The sequence below is a fragment of the Chiloscyllium punctatum genome, chromosome 34 (assembly GCF_047496795.1).
Source record: "Chiloscyllium punctatum isolate Juve2018m chromosome 34, sChiPun1.3, whole genome shotgun sequence".
Lineage (NCBI taxonomy): Eukaryota > Metazoa > Chordata > Chondrichthyes > Orectolobiformes > Hemiscylliidae > Chiloscyllium > Chiloscyllium punctatum.
In genome coordinates this window covers 33,076,162-33,089,481 of record NC_092772.1, presented here as the reverse complement: position 1 = coordinate 33,089,481, position 13,320 = coordinate 33,076,162, and the positions used below count along the sequence as shown (strand labels likewise).

Below are 13,320 nucleotides of genomic sequence, written 5' to 3'. Positions count from 1 at the left end.
AACTGTATGCAATACTCAAAGTACGGCCACACCAGAGTTTTGTACAGCTGCAGCATGATCTTGTGGTTCCGAAACTCAATGCCTCTCCTAATAAACGCTAACACACCGCATGCCTTCTTAACAACCTTATCAACCTGGGTGGCAACTTTCAAGGATCTATGTACGTGAACACAGATTTCTCTGCTCTTTTACACTGCCAAGAATCTTACCATTAGCCCAGTACTCTGCATTCCTGTTACCCCTTCCAAAGTGAAGCACCTCACTTTTCCGCATTAAACTCCATTTGCCACCTCTCATCCCAGCTCTGCAGATTATCCATGTCTCTCCATAACCTACAACATCCTTCGTCACTATCCACAACTCTACCAACCTTGGTGGCATCCGCAAATTTACTAACCCATCCTTCTATGCCTTCATCCAGGTCATTTATAAAAATGACAGAAGTGGATCCAAAACAGATCCGTGCAGTACCCCACTAGTACTGAACTCCAGGATTAATATTTCGTATCAACCACCACCCTCTTTTCTTTCAGCTAGCCAATTTCTGATTAAAACCATTAAAATCACTCTAACTTGCAAGTCTCAAGTGCCCCAACTGAACCATCACATCTCATCAGAACGTAAGCTACCTTCTTCTTCTTGACAAGAGATTCAACGTCTTTAGTAAACCACAGCTTCCTCAATTGACAACTTCTGCCATGGATGTAAGTTTGCTCACTGAGCTGGAAGGTTTGTTTTCAGATGTTTCGTCACCATAATAGTTAGTTAATATAATTAGTGAGCCTCCAGTGAAGCAGTGGTTGTATAGCCAGCTTTTTATTTGTGTGTTTAGGTTTCTTTGGGCTGGTGATATAGTTTCCTATGGTGATGTCATTTCCTGTTCCTTTTCTCAGGGGGTGGTAAATGGGATCCAAGTCAATGTGTTTGTTGATAAAGGTTCCATTTGGAATGCCATGCTTCTAGGAATTCTTGTGCGTCTCTCTGTTTGGCTTGTCCTAGGATGGATGTATCGTCCCAGTCGAAGTGGTGTCCTTCCTCATCTGTATGTAAAGATACTAGTGAGAGTGGGTCATGTCTTTGTGGTTAGTGGAGGTTCATTCCTCCCTGCCTGAACGGTACATATTTATCAAGGACCTACAGTAACTGGATTTCCTTCCCCATTCTGTGCATCCCAAATCTTGCCTAATTGCATCATAATTGCCTTTCTCCCAGCTATAACAGTTATCCTGCAGTATATACCTATCCCTTTCTATCACGAAGGTAAACATAACCGAATTGTGGTCACTATCACCAAAATGTTCACCTACCTTCAAATCTAAAACCTGGCTGGGTTCATTGCCCACTACCAAATATAATGCGACCTGGCCCCTTGTTGGCCTGTCTACATACTATGTCAGGAAACCTTCTGCACATATTGGACAAAAACTGACCCATCTAACCATAGTATTCCTAGCCAATATTTGGAAAGTTAAAGACCCCATAACAACTACCCTGTCACTCTCACTCCTATCAAGGATCATCTTTGTTCTCCTATCCTCTACATCTCTAGAACTATTTGCATGCCTATAGAAAACTCCCAACAAGATAACCTCTCTTTTCCTGTTTCTAATCTCAGCCCATACTACCTCAGTAGATGAGTCCTTAAATATCCTTTGTACAACTGTAATAACTGTCCTTGACTAACAGTGTCACACCACCCCCTCTTTTACCATTTTCTCTGTTCTTACTGAAACATCTAAATCCCAAACCCTGCAATAAACATTCATGTCCCTACTCTACCCATGTTTCTGAAATGGCCACAACATACCTTGTCTATTTATCCTATCCAGCCCCCTCATGATTTTATCAACTTCTAAAAAGATTACCCCTCAGCCTTTGACACTCCAGGGAAAACAGCCCCAGCTTATTCAGCCTCTCTATTGTCAAACTCTCCAACCCTGGCAACACCCTTGTAAATCTTTTCTGAACCCTTTCATATACATATACACCAACATGCATAAACAGAGGCACATCCCCATAAACACACACATACGCTCAGATTATAGTCCCAGCACCTCCCACCTCACGTCACAGTAGTTATTCATCTGCTGTGACCCCAACTCTACTCATCCCTGTCTGTGTAACCTCACCCAGTCCCTACATCCCCTCCCCATCTCTGTAACCTCTCCCAGCTCCAACAGCCACCCACCACCCCCTAGGGCCTCCTGTTCTTGACTCCACCAACACCCACACCCTTTTCCCCAACTCCCAGTTGGACCAAATCTTCATATGTCCAGGGCCTAGGATCCCAGTTGATGTGTCCCGTCTCAGACTCAGGCGGTACTTAAATGCACATCATCCCCGTACCTCGCTCTGCGCCTAACTCACTGTTTACGGTCGATGTTCTCCTTTAAAACTAAAACCTCCCACTGGGCCCAGTGGAAGGAGGTAGCGTAAGAAATGGGGAAGTGTGTTGTTTTTTGCAGATATAGAAATGCAAGAGAGTGGGTATGTGCAGAAAAGGGGAACAGGGAAAAATATCAACTAGGCAAGCATTAGGGAAATATATCTAATGTATAATTGTGGATAATCGAATACTAACTTTAGTACAGAATTATTAAAGCAAATCATTTCTTTCATCATAATGTTTTAAATAATTTAGTCTCAGCTAAATAGCTGAGATAGCTGAAACGCATAAACTCGGCAAGAAAAGATACATTATCAAAACGTATGTTCAAGAATGGAATGTACCTATGAACAATGGAAGATGTTACAAGCAAAGTAAAGGAACATCAAGATACAAGTTTAACCTTATGTCAGCACTTAGAGGGAAAGGTTGCCAACTTGGAGAAAAGGGGGCAATAAGGGCTGAGTAGTGGTAGAATACAATAAGAAAAGATTGGGTAATGTAAGAGTCGGGAGAGGTGACCTCATGCAGCTCAAAAGTATAACTGTGTACTAGTTTGAATGTTCATTGCTCATTTGCTTCTGAATTTGATGCCCTTTCTTGCAAGATTGTAGAATAAATTGTCTTGTTTCCAGTTTTGGTGGTCTCGTCTAAATTTTATTGATTTTGTTTCTAACAGATTTGGGGGCTTGTTCTGGGATCCCAAGCTCCGGTCACTTGGCATTTTTGGGAAAACGGAGAAGGTGCATCTCGCTGATTTCGGCGGTCTCTAGTTTCCCTCCTTACCGCGGCGGCTTGGGCAAGTGTGATCCGACTGAGAGACCCTGGAAACAAGACGGGCAGACGCGGCGGGTTCGGTCGGGTGACTCTTGTGTGCACAAGACCCGGGTAAGAAAGGTCTTTAAAGATTTATCTGGGCGACCGGGGTAGGCAGCGGTATTTGCTGCCAGTCGGATATATCCGGGGATCCAGGGGACCGGGGTAGGCAGTGATAGTTACTGCTGCCAGTTGGATATATCCCGGGAATTGCTGCAGGACAGGGCGCACTGATACACAGCGGGAGGTTTGATCGGGTAAGCGACCGGGATAGGCAACGGTAGTGGTTGCCAGGTATTGCCGCAGGAAAGGGCATGCTGATTCGACCAGGTAACTCTTGTGCACAGACCAAGGTAAGAAAATTGACCTTTAAGTATTGCCTTGGTGGTCGGGGACGTACGAGAAGTACAGGGAATTGGCAACATATAAAATAAAGTACTTAATTGGCTAGATTAATCTGACAAGTAAGGGGTCTACCTGATTCGATCACCCAGCCTTAGACTGGTTGTTAAGAGGGGAAATCCCCCACGCAAAGGTCAGGACCCTGAAGTGGGTGTGGAAGAAGGTGACACCGGACCTCAGTAAGGTTAATTAAATTACATAAAGAAATGGCCGAGTATTGAAATGGGAAATAATAATTGTGATTTAAGTGTCGAAGGGGACATGAGAGGGATGTCCGAGGACCACATCCCAACGGACAGTCCTTTAGGAAAAATGTTAAGAGATTGGAAGTACAATCCTCGGACGCGAGGAAATGATAAAAAGAATGATAAAATGTCAATGAAAAACAGCCTTACAGTCAGGAGGAATCAGATTATGCTTCGTGTCAGAAGGGCTAGTAGCTGAAGGGCTACTAATGGTACATTTCGTTACTAACTTATAGCCAGACATCCAGAAAAGTATTCAAAAGCTAGAAGAGTCGTTGCGGGAAGCTCAAAGTGTCTGTGAGGTACGGTGCGTGAGTGTGCATGAGTAAAACGCTGTACAGCTAACAAAAAGTTTAACCCTTTGTGATTTGGTTTGAATGCACATTCGTTTGTTGAAGGTTGAATGTTTGTGCTTTGTTCCCTGGAGCTTGAGATCCGGGATTGTTCTGAATCGGATTTCTACTATGGAAATTTTAACATGATTTCTTTTAAGGTTAAGGATTTTACAGATTATGAAATAAAATGTTAACTCCTGCTCTTTTTACAGGTCATAACTGCCTAACTATTAGTTTCTAACTAATCTCTTTTATCCTGACATAAAAGCGATTTATGGAGGACATTTGAAGTTTTAACTTGAATAGACAAATCCTTTTAAGGCAGCTCTGGTTATTTCATGACCTCTAGCTTTGTAATTGAGCAATGACTGGTCAAGACTACTTGGGAGGACTAGTTTTGGATTTGAATCGGGGAACTGGAACCAGGTGATTTTGGTGGATTTCAGAGATGGGAACTGTGTGCATTTTGCATATTGAATATTAAACACTAAGTGAATTTATAATATATAAATATATATTTACAAGATTCCAAAATGTATAGTTAGGAACAGGCTTTAAAGAAAAGCAAGCATAAAATTGATAAATGATATTTGAGATTACAGGGAGCAAGAAATATTGCAAAATTTCTTTTAAAAAAAATCAAGGTCTAAACAAAACATTGTGTGATGAGGAATGGCCATGAGGTGGCCATAAAGCTGTTCAGTTGGTTAAAAATCGGCTCTGGCAACGTAACAAGAGAAGCAGAAACAGAAGGCAAAAATAATGATAAGCCACGGTTGATGAGGTAATAAAGAAAAGGACAAAACTAAAAAGGATAAGGAAACTGAAATGGTGCCGGGCAGCATATTGAAAATAAAGGGAGGAGAAGGGATCGGGGAGGAGATGTTAAGGGGTCTGGTAAACAGGAACAAGGATCAAAGTGGAAATCCCCACAGGCGGGATGTTATTACTGTGGAAAGACAGGTCACTTTAAGAGAGAGTGTCCGGATCCGAAAAAAGGAAGTAAAGGCAGTGCCGTTTATGAACCTTGATGAAAAATAGGGGTGTCAGGAGTTCCTGACCCCGGGGACCCACCAGGAACCCTTGATAAATTTAAAGGTGGGACCTTACAAAGAGGACGTAGTTTTCCTAGTCGATACGGGGGGCAGCAAGGTCATCCTTAAAGTTTAAGCCAAAGGGAGCGGGAACGAAAAAGTTAATTGGATTATGGCAACAGTTTTGTGATGAGAGGCACGAAGAATCAGTTTTGCGCTCATGACGAGATATTGCCACCAAATTGGGGACTGAATTAACTGCAAATGGTGCTATAGAATCTGTTGAGGTTCTTAAAAATGAATGTGCTCGAGCAAACAATGACAGAAACAGAATGAGAAGTCACAAGTGACTGGTAAACAAACAGAACAGCGCGATTACAGTTTTTAAAATGTTTTTTGTCACTTGTTGTGTTTCCGCCCTGAATAATAATAATATATATATATAAATAATTAATAATTATAATAAACCAATTGTGTTAGTCTGAATCAATATTAATTGGCAGGATTCCTTCACACATTCTCAGTGACCTGTCATATTGACTCATGGTTAATTTAAAACATGACTGCATTAATTCATTGTTAATTAAAGAATGGAAAGATACATTACTGACCAGAGTGTGTGTAGGCAGTGGCAGCAACAGCCTTATTGGTAAAGGAGAGTCAGAAACTTACTTTTGGGGGAGCCTTAATAGTCAGCACCCCACATCAGGTACAGACCATACTAAATCAGAAACCAGGTCGATGGCTCACAGACTCTAGGATCTTGAAATATAGACAATCTTAACAGAGCAGAATGACCTTGTGTTAGTCACAGACAGTTGCTTGAATCCAGCTACATTTCTGTGGTGGGGAGAGAGGGGGTGGCCCCTGGCAATCCAGAGCATGACTGCCTTGATATTACTGAATGTCAGACTAAAGTGCGAATGGACTTAAGAGACGTACCGTTGCACGCGGGAGTTCGGTTGTTTATCGACGGGTCCTCCCAGATGATTGAGGGTAAAAGGCACAATGGATATGCTGTAGTAGACGGGATAGAGGGAAGCGTTATCGAGGCTGTTAGACTGCCTAACGGCTGGTCAGCCCAAACTTGTGAACTCTATGCCCTAGAAAGAGCTCTCAGATCTTAGAAAACAAAAAAAGGAACGATATGTACAGACTCCAAATATGCGTTTGGAGTGGTACATACCTTCGGAAAAATTTGGCAAGAAAGAGGACTGATAAATAGCAGAGGAAAAGAACTAGCTCATGAGGAATCGATAAAACAAGTGCTGGAATCCCTGTTACTCCCAAGAGAAATAGCGATAGTTACATCAGAAGGGGAATGAACCGGAAGTATGAGGTAGCTAAAGAAGTGACCCTGAATCCACAAGGAGCAGTGATATACTTCCTAATACCTACAATTCCAGATCTTCAGGGTGCCTCGTTGTTTACTGCAAAGGAGGAAAAGGGACTAAAAGATTTTGGAGCTGCAAAGACAGCAGATGGGTGCTGGATGTTACCCGATGGGAGGGAAATGTTGAATAAAATGATGATGCAAGAGAGTATGGCTGTCCTACATCAGGGGAGTCACTGGGGAGAGCAAGCTATGTGTGACATAGTGTTAAGGAAGTACGGATGTAAAGGGATATACACCTTAGCCAAGCAGATATGCGCAGGATGCCCGACTTGTCAAAAAATTAATAAGAAAGTAACGGGGGGGGGGGGGGGGGGGGGGGGGGGGGAAGGGGGTCCAAGAGGTGGAAGAAACCCCAGAGTAGGACCTTTTCAAAGAATACAGGTAGACTAAACAGAATTACCTCCAGTAGGGAAACAAAAGTACTTATTAGTCCTAATGGATCACCTAACTGGGTGGGTGGAGGCATTTCCAATGTCCTCAGCTACCTCAAAGGGAGTAGTGAAAACTCTTTTAGAACATATAATTCCTCGATATGGAGTGGTGGAAAGTATAGATTCAGACCAAGGTAGCCATTTTACCTCTAAGATCCTACAAGAAGTAATGGTGGGATTAGAGATCTCTTGGGAATTCCACACTCCTTGGCACCCGCCTTCCTCTGGACGGGTGGAACGAATGAATCAAACCTTAAAGAAGCAATTGTCTAAGCTAGTCCTAGAGACTCGATTACCATGGACAAAATGTTTACCTATCGCGCTGCTATGCATTGGGACTGCGCCTAGACATGGTATAGGCCTCTCTCCTTATGAGATGATGTTTGGATTACCTTTCTTGGGTGGAAGAGGGGAATTCCCAACTGTAGAGTTCAATGATAAGTTTTTAAAGAACTATATTGTGGTGCTCGGCTCTTCTTTGTCTGTCCTTAGGAAGAAGGATCTGTTGACCCAGACATCTCCACTTGAGTTCGACAACCGGGTGATTGGGTCCTGATCAAGACCTGGAAAAATACCAAACTGCACCTGAGCTGGGAGGAACCATTCCTAACCCTCCTGACTACTGAGACAGCTATCTGAACTGCTGAGAAAGGGTAGAGTCATCACACTCGCGTCAGAAGGTCCTGTGAATACCCCATTGGCGGAGTGGCACGCTCATCCTACAGACAACCCTCTGAAAGTTAAAGCTAAGAAAGAAGGAATGAACTGAGACAAAAGACTCTTAACATTTGATGATATCTGTTGTTATTAATTATAAGGGATGTGGAGTCATCTCTCCCTGGCACCTAAAAGATTAAGACAAATAGACAGGACGGTAGGCAGGGGTCAGAGATGGGCGGGTACTGGTATAGTGTTGTAACGTTAGTCGTACTAACGTTACTACACTATGCCAAAATTATGCTGAACAAGAGGGACTTGCCGACTGTTGGGTCTGTGCAGAGGTCCCACACAATGGCGAATGTGGGATTCCCACCTCAGAAATACCGCTCACCAAAAGAGAAGTGTACGATGTATCACAATTTGACTCGGGCTCAAATGATACATAGTGGAGATCTGACAGGGGTAAATATAACTTCGCGGGATGATTCCCTCGAGCAGCCCCGAAAACCCAGGGTGCTATCGATGGCCTTAGGGTTTCCTCACCAAAAGGAGCAGTAAATACCACCTGTTTCTGTAATCAGAATGATGCCGCATCCTTCAGATTAGGAAAATCATCTGGTGACCACACTGCCACGACCACTCCCCGAATATTAAACGGAACATATTGTGCATGCGGCCTGAAGGCCTATCCATTTATTCCCGGGGAAAACTACATTCGTGTGACCGAACGTATAGGAATAAATGCATGTTATGATGTTGATGAAACACTGCCTCAAAGCCAGAAAGACTGGAGTGGCTGCTATTACCTCGCTTATATAGTTCCTCACCTCCGATTAGAAAAACATGAGCACAACCTGAGAAAGGAGGGGAGAATAAGACGTAAGGCCCGAGAGGTCTTTGAAGGAGACCGTCTGTTGTGGACACTATTCCCAAACTACAGTGCTGCAAGGGCAGGGGTAGAAATACAGAAACTGGTGGCTGCCCTTGAGAAGTTAATTAATGATACCGTCGACGCACTGGGAGAAACTCAGTCCCAAATATCGGCCATAACCACCAAAACGATTGCTACAAGACTAACAGCTTTACAGAATCGAATGGCTTTGGACTATCTCTTGGCCGAAAAAGGGGGAACCTATTCTCTGATTGGTGAGGAATGCTGCACTTTCATCCCATTCCATAGTGGAAGGTAAGGCAGAAATAGTAAAGAAAAAGATAAGCAATAGAAGAGAAATTGGGGATGAATTCCGAAAAGATGAAAGATGGGGATGGGGTAACTGGAGACTGGGGTAACAGTTGGGGAAAATGGTTAGTTAATTTAGGCATTTATATATTACTAATAATAGTAGGTCTATTCATAGGGTTTAATGAATTAAAGTGGATAAGCTGGTAATGTCTTTGGGAGGACAACAATCAACAATGGTCATGACAATAGCACAAGCGCAAGAAAGAGAGAGGAGCAGATTACTCCTAGAGTTTGAAAAAAGACAAATTTAGAAGGACAGAAATGGCAAGATTGTGTACCTCTGCACCATAGGGTGAAAAGAGGGCAGAAAATAAAATTGCAAAAACAACAAATGGTAAAAAAAAAGAAATGGGGGAAGATGTTACAAGCAAAGTAAAAGAACATCAAGATACAAGTTTAGCCTTATGTCAGCACTTAGAGGGAAAGGTTGCCAACTTGGAGAAAAGGGGGCAATAAGGGCAGAGCGCAGCTGGGTAGTTGTAGAATACAATAAGAAAGATTGGGTAATGTAAAAATCGAAAATGTGGTGCTGGAAAAGCACAGCAGGTCAGGCAACATCCAAGGAGCAGGAGAATCGACGTTTCGGGCATATGCCCTTCTTCAGGAATGAGGAAAGTGTGTCCAGCAGGCTAAGATAAAAGGTAGGGAGGAGGGACTTGGGGGAGGGGTGTTGGAAATGCGATAGGTGGAAGGAGATTAAGGTCAGGGTGATAGGCTGGAGTGGGGATGGGGCGGAGAGGTCAGGAAGAAGATTGAGGTTAGGAAGATGGTGCTGAGTTCAAGGGTTGGAACTGAGACAAGGTGGGGGGAGGGGAAGTGAGGAAACTGGAGAAATCGGAGTTCATCCCCTGTGGGTGGACGGTTCCTAGGCGGAAGATGAGTCACTCTTCCTCCAGCCATCGTGTTGCTATGGTCTGGCGATGGAGGAGTCTAAGGACTTGCATGTCCTTGGTGGAGTGGGAGGGGTAGTTGAAGTGTTAAGCCACAGGGTGGTTGGGTTGGTTGGTCCGGGTGTCCCAGAGGTGTTCTCTGAAACGTTCCGCAAGTAGGCAGCCTGTCTCCCCAATATAGAGGAGGCCACATCGGGTGCACCGGATGCAGTAAATGATGTGTGTGGAGGTGCAGTTGAATTTGTGGCGGTATTGGAAGGATCACTTGGGGCCTTGGAGGGAAGTAAGGGGGGAGGTGTGGGCGCAAGTTTTGCATTTCTTGCGGTTGCAGGGGAAGGTGCCGGGAGTGGAGGTTGGGTTGGTGGGGGGTATGGACTTGACGAGGGAGTCATGGAGGGAGTGGTCTTTTCGGAACGCTGACTGGGGAGGGGAGGGAAATATATCCCTGGTGGTGGGGTCCGTTTGGAGGTGGCGGAAATGACGACGGATGATATGATGTATATGGAGGTTGGTGGGGTGGTAGGTGAGGACCAGTGAGGTTCTGTCCTGGTGGCGATTGGAGGGGCGGGGCTCAAGGGCAGAGGAGCGGGAAGTGGAGCAGATGGAGTGAAGAGCATGGTCGACCACATCTGGGCGGAAATTGTGGTCTTTGAAGAAAGAGGCCATCTGGGTTGTTCGGTATTGAAACTGGTCCTCCTGGGAGCAGATGTGGCGGAGACGAAGGAATTGGAAATATGGGATGGCGTTTTTTCAGAGGCCTGGGTGGGAGGAGGTGTAGTCTAGGTAGCTGTGGGAGTCGGTTGGTTTATAGTAAATGTCCGTGTTGATTCGGTCGCCTGAGATAGAAATAGAGAGGTCTAGGAAAGGGAGGGAGGATTCTGAGACGGTCCAGGTAAATTTGAGGTTGGGGTGGAAGGTGTTAGTAAAGTAGATGAACTGTTCAACATCCTTGTAGGAGCACGAGGCAGCGCCGATACAGTCATCAATGTAGCAGAGGAAAAGGTGGGGGGTGGTGCCAGTGTAGCTGCGGAAGATGGACTGTTCCACATATCCTGCGAAGAGGCAGGCGTAGCTGGGGCCCATGTGGGTGCCCATGGCTACTCCTTTGGGTTGGAGGAAGTGGGAGGATTGGAAAGAGAAGTTGTTCAGAGTGAGGACCAGTTCAGTCAGTCGAAGGAGGGTGTCAGTGGAAGGGTACTGGTTGGTACGGTGGGAAAGGAAAAAGCGGAGGGCTTTGAGTCCTTCGTGATGGGGGGGGATGGAGGTGTACAGGAACTGGATGTACATGGTGAAGATAAGGCATTGGGGACCGGGGAAGCAAAAATCATGGAGGAGGAGGTGGAGGGTGTGGGTGGTGTCCCGCATGTTGGTGGGGAGTTCTTGGACTAAGGGGGACAGGACCGTGTCGAGGTATGCAGAGATGAGTTCGGTGGGGCAGGAGCAGGCTGAGACAATGGGTCGGCCGGGGTGGTCAGGTTTGTGGATTTTGGGCAGGAGGTAGAAACGGGCGGTGCGGGGTTGCGGGACTATGAGGTTGGAGGGTGGTGGATGGGAGATCCCCTGAGGTGAGGAGGTTACGGATGGTCTGGGAGATGATGGCTTGGTGGTGGGAGGTGGGGTCGTGGTCAAGGGGGCAGCAGGAGGAGGTGCCCGCGAGACACCGAATGAAAGAGTCGGGAGAGGTGACCTCACGCAGCTCAAAAGTATAACTGTGTACTAGTTTGAATGTTCACTGCTCATTTGCTTCCGCATTTGATGCCCTTCCTTGCAAGATCGTAGAATAAATCGTCTTGTTTCCAGTTTTGGTGGTCTCGCCTAAATGTTATTGATTGTGTTTCTAACAGTAGGAAGCGGGACTCAGGCCGTTCAGCCCATCCAGGCAGTGCCCGCCCCCTCCCCCCCCCGATCACGTGCTGACCTGATGACCTTCCCTTTGTTCCCAGGCTCCGGGATTTCTCTCTCCATCCTGGCGGCTGTTGTCATGGTGACGTGGTTGTGAATGGGGACCAGACACTAACAGCATCCCTCAGGAGGAGGGGGGAGAGCACCGAGTTGTCAAGATTCAGCCGCCGGCCCGACCAAAAGCAGATAATTAACATTAAAACAAACAAAACCCGCGATTTGATGCCGCTCCGGGCCTTTCCTCACCTCCTGTTGTGTGTTTTCATCCCATCGGGACGGCTCCTTGTCACTCGGAATTGTGTCACATTCAGAATGAAAATGAATCACCGTGCTGTGTAATTAATAAATAAACCGTTACAGGTTCACTTACAGTTTGGGGTCTCACTGAATAAATACGAGTTCTCTCCTTTTGAAGAATCCCTCTCTTCCCCGACGCCACGGACGGTTTATTAATCGTCGGCGCACACTGAAGGACCCGCCCTCTGCACGTGCGTTACTGGTCGATAGACCAATAGAAAGGGCGGACCGTGGAGTGAAGGCAGGAGTGACCAATAGAGAGAGAGAGATGCTGTGACTGAAGGTGGGTCTGACCAATAGAACGAGGGTAGTCGGTGACTGACGGCAGGCATGGCCATTGGTGAGAGCGATACCGTGTACCTGAAGGCGGGACTGACCATGGGGGGGGAAAACGAAAAACTTTGACCGACGGATGATCTACCCAATAGTAATTGAAAGAGTCGAAGACTGATGGCAGGTCTGTCCAATAGAGAGAGTGAGGGGGGGGCGTACTACATGAATGACATTGAAGTGGAGTGATCAGCAGACTGCAGCATTGTATCGTTTTCAGCACAATAGGGAAAGGCATAAGGAGGCAGAGAGAGGCTCTGAGAAGGAGCAAGTTACTGCAGATGGAATCTGTACCCAAAGTAACCAATGCTGGAAACATTTGTTGTTTTTTCAAAAAAACTCTGAGACGTTTACTCTTAATTCCCCCCAGGAAGAAGTGTGTCCCATTGCAGGCAGAGCTGGTCAAACACACACTCACACATACACATAGACAGACAACACAATGTCCCTCCGTCTGTTGGCAGGGAAGAGGTTGAGCAGACTAACAACAGTGAAGAACAGTGATAGTGGATAACCGGGATCCTGTAGCTGTAATATATCTGGACTTCTGGAAGGCATTTGGTAAGGTGCCACACAAAAGGTTGGGTCAAATCAGATTGGGGTAATTTATTAGCTTGAATAGACCACCGGCTGATGGACAGAAGGCAGAGACTCAGGATAAATTTGTTTTTGTCTGGATGGCAAGAAGTACCTAGTGGGGTGTCACAGGGATTGGTCCCTGGACCCCAACTATTTACAATCTACATTAACAACTTGGAAACAGGGATAGGAGACTCTATAGCCACATTTGCGGATGACACAACAATAGGTAGGGTGGTAAATTGCAATGAGGAAATAAGAACCTTACAAATGGAGATAGATAGGTTAGCAGACCGGGCTAAAACATGGCAGAAGGAGTTTAACATGGATAAGTGTGAGGTCAGAGTCAAGAGCGTGGTGCTGGAAAAGCACAG

The 13,320-nt window shown here is 45.6% G+C and overlaps 1 long non-coding RNA gene across 1 annotated transcript; it reads right to left on the bottom strand.

Annotated features, from left to right (window-relative positions):
• Positions 1-800: 800 nt before the first annotated feature.
• LOC140458789 (uncharacterized) lies at positions 801-12,207 on the bottom strand. The gene is made up of 3 exons (XR_011953698.1): positions 11,987-12,207; positions 7,438-7,608; positions 801-1,040 (listed from the first exon to the last, which is right to left on the bottom strand). It is a non-coding gene; the product is annotated as an uncharacterized lncRNA (long non-coding RNA).
• Between the last annotated feature and the right edge of the window lie 1,113 nt (positions 12,208-13,320).